This window comes from Rattus norvegicus, chromosome 2 (assembly GCF_036323735.1).
Source record: "Rattus norvegicus strain BN/NHsdMcwi chromosome 2, GRCr8, whole genome shotgun sequence".
NCBI classification, from domain to species: Eukaryota; Metazoa; Chordata; class Mammalia; order Rodentia; family Muridae; genus Rattus; species Rattus norvegicus.
Genome location: NC_086020.1, coordinates 5,821,669 through 5,825,836, shown reverse-complemented (window position 1 = coordinate 5,825,836; position 4,168 = coordinate 5,821,669).

Genomic DNA, 4,168 nt, shown 5'->3' with positions numbered 1-4,168 from the left:
GGTGGCTGCTTGAGAAGATAAGTGCTCATCCTACAGGTGGAGGTGGCAGGCCAGGCTCCAAAGACAGATCACAGGTTCCTGACCCCAGGTGCTGCCCTTCCTTCAGAAGCAACACCTTCATCTTTACCTTTTAACTGCCTCTTTTCTTTTTCTGGAAATGCTCCCCCCTCCCAAAAAACACACACACACTCTAAGTGACAAGAGCCTATTTCTCATTTAGTCCACTCACACAGCCATATTGACAGCCAGTGCTCACCCCTGTACCCAGGGAAAAGCACTAAATGGCTAGCTTTGGAAAAGAATGCCCTGATGATGAACACCTATCTACTTATCTTCAATTACAAGCTTGGATCTGGCTCTGCTGCAAGGCAAGATATCGAGATTAGTCAGCCTGAAGTCTATTAACTCTCCCTGGGAGGTCTGTCCCAACTCTGAAGATAGAAGATAAACTGAGGTAGAGAGTAGTATCTCTCTGGAACCTGTAAGAATATAGTCCAGGCACTTGCTCTTTAATCTGTGAAATAATGGCTGATGGAAGGGCAGTAACAGAGGAAGCCTGGTGAGTCTTCTGAGAGATGCTTCTCCAGCATTCAGCTAGACTAGTTCAGATCCTTGTCTTATTTCGGGTGTTGTGTTGTCCAGTCACCTTTCTGAAACCCGTGAAACTACAAGAAAGGGTCCCATGCAGTGTGTTCATTTGGCAAATGTGCAATAATCAGCTTTTGGAATACAATCCTTGTGACCACCACTTCTGTTTCCACCTTTTCTTGTTTAAGGGACCCTTCACTCACTATACTTTATATTTTGCATTGCACTATGCTAAGATAGACAAGATGCCCATATATGCAAAGAGTGCATGTCAAAGAACAATCTCAAACAGTGACCAACATCTCATTTCTTATGTGAGTTTGGCGGACTGCTGAGTATCAGGATTGTCCATGAACACTTAAGGATGCTTCAAATAGGAGTCACTTAACCATTGGGTTTCCTTTTGTGGGTGTGCCTGATTATATCAGTAGACAAATTTATAATTAAGGACTATATCTTTTTTAGTTCTGTTTCATGACTCTCCTCCAGAGTTTTAATTGTACACTATTTGGTGCATAGAATAAATGAAATTATATCAATTATCTTTTCTTAAAGATAGTCCCTGTCACCCATTCATTGCATATTCTCCCTGAACTGTGTTATTCTTACACTGTGAATATTCTAATTACAGGTGTAGGTTGGAAATCACTTGTAATTTTCAAATTTTTACAAGAAAGGTCAAACATTCTGCCCAGTGTTGGGAAAGATTTAGTGTTGGTCTACCTTGCACGACCTGAGTGTTGTCTTAGAGCCCTAAGACAGTGGTTGTCTGGTTCCCAGATGGCCATGGAAAGAAAAATTCTGTATAGAAAAAGGATATAGTCTTTAGACTAAGGTAAAAAAAATAGATTTGATTCACAGTCCTAAGAGTTAGTTGTGAGACTACCTAGTGAACCTCTCTGAGATTCAATATATTTTTTTATAAGTTGAGTCTGTTAATTAGAGCTGTTATTTTAACCTATATCACAGAGAAATTCTAGGTTAATGAAGAGATTTTTCGTGTCTTTTTTCCCCTTCTCTTCCATGGGGAATGAGTTTAAATCAAAAAGGAAAATTATAAATTATTACAGATAAAAGGAATAGGACATGGAACAATTGCAGACATAAGATCTTAGTACATTCTTACACATGGAAGGTAGGAAGGGAGCAATGGAAATGATCTCTTATAGAGTGGAGAAAGATGGACTGTGACAGAACAGAGCCAGAGGCAATGCCAGTCTGAGGACTCCACAGGCTGAAAAGAGGAGGCTTTACAGCTCGTGGTCAATGTCTCAGGTAACCTTACTCCACACAGCACAGTAAGTACACCACTTCAATATTTAGAAGAGTAAGAGTTCACAACAAAGCAGACAGTGCAGAAGAATAAGATATTAGAGAATCTATAAAGCATATAAGTGTCTGCCTAGTAGAAGTTCTAAAAAGAGACAACAAAACCAAGAAGGTACAATCCCACAGTGAATATGTACACACTTGGCAGGCACATCACTGGCATTTTGACACAAAACATTCTAGAGATACAAGGAGTCCCCTTTACAGTGCCATAGAGTGCTATGAGCCCTCATCTCACCACATGTTTCTTCGGGAAACTCTGACTATTGTTGAGGAGTACAGGCCACAACAGGTTTTTGCTTGATTCACATAGCTGGCATGAAGAGAACTAAGTCAACAGTAGTTTCTCTCCAGTGTCATATTGTCCCATTTTTTCATTTTGTTCATTATAAAATTATGTATAGATAAAATATTATGTATAGATTACCTATACATATTATTACCCATGTTTGATTATGTGAGAAAAGAATATATTGACATATTAATGAACAAATACTTAAGTTTCAAACAAGAAAATAGAATTTCAAATTTCAAGCACAACTCTAATTATCTGATTTGATCTAGTCCCTTGAGAAAAAAGCTTTCCTAATTCTCTTTACATTCATCTCTAAATCTGTAGTGTAAATTTGAAGAAACAATAAATACTGTTTTGAATGAGATCTTTTCTTTCTTTGCCTCCATTTATTCTCTAACACAATGTAGTCATGTATGTGTCAGAGAGACACATTAATTACCTGGGTTTATCACTGGCATTCTGTCCATATATGCAAATACAACACACATACGAGATTATGTATGAAATAGATTGTATGCTTTTGGAATCTGCATTGAATCTAATTAACAAATATAATGTGCCTAAATCCCCAGGGTTTTGTTAACAGCATGGATGATTTGGTTTTCTTCATAATTAGAGGACCACGATGTCACAATAAGAAGGTGAAAATATCCCAGGAAAGTCTGGTTCTTTCTAGTATCTGGTAGCAGGAAGACATGAATTAGTCTTTCCAAGTCAGATTCTATAATCCTTGGAGGCCATACTGAAGGCTCTCAACTTGTTTCTTCTTGGCACCTAGCAACCATCAAGACAATAAATCCTGGGATGGGCTGACTCAAGTAGCCCTCTTTGGATAATGGCCTAGCAAAGACACTGATTTTAAAGAGTGGAACTCTTTCCAGAGTTCCATACCTCAGGGAATGTAAAATTACAAGCTTCAGAAAACTTACCAAAGAAGGCAAACACATAGACAGAAGGCTCATGTGACTTCCTAATGAGCAGAAAGTACTAGATTTCTCTTGTGGTTTCCAGACATGTATTTGTAACTTTGTTTTGTGTTACTACCATTGGCCAAACCTAGAAATAGAATTTTTATGTATCTTTATGTTCTATTAGTTTTAGCAATTCATACCTGCAGTGTTGTTTCTGTAATCCTAGAGGATAATATTAACCACATGGCTACACTGTGAATCAAATTTTTCTTCAGTGACCCCCACCTGCCAAGGCAAATGCAAACATCATTGCAGAAAGAGGGGAAATCTAATTAACTGGGCAATATTTTCATTCCTAGTACTCCATGATGAAGCAGTCTGACAACACACTTCTGCAATGTGTATTCACTCCTCCATTTTATTTGCTAAATTTTATGGCACTGTGTAATAATAATATAATAGTATAATAGATGGGACAAGCCATTCTGATAATCTTCCAGCAGTAAGAGAATCATTTCCAGGAGACAGATCTTAACTGTTAGCCTATTTTTGGAGTTGCTATCTTCTCACTAATAATTATAGTTAGTAATTGGTTGTTCCAAGTATATTCAAGGGTCAGCTCCTGATCTCCAGACTCAGCCCCAGACATCTGATGGACCAACCTCTCCCTTTGCTTTTCATCTCACTTTCCTCAAGTGTCCATTCCAAGAGGACTCTTATGAAGAAGATCCAAACTGTTCTTTTTGATCCACAGAAACAAGAAGCAGGGAGTTTTGCCATTAAAAGAAGAGCTCGTGAAAATAGTTTGCAGGCATTTTTGTTTTGTTTTTGATCCAGAGCAAAGCTGAGCATAACTCATGAAAGGACTCAGCTGTAGGTACTGTATGACTCAAGTTCTTGTTTGGCCACAGTGCCAATCAAAAACTGCTTTTTGTCATTATCTTTCTTCTTCCTTTACTTTTCTGTATCAATTCCTTTCTCTGCATTTATTATATGATATGATCACAGTTTGAGTGGGTGACCTGAGAAGCATAATTCTCAAAGG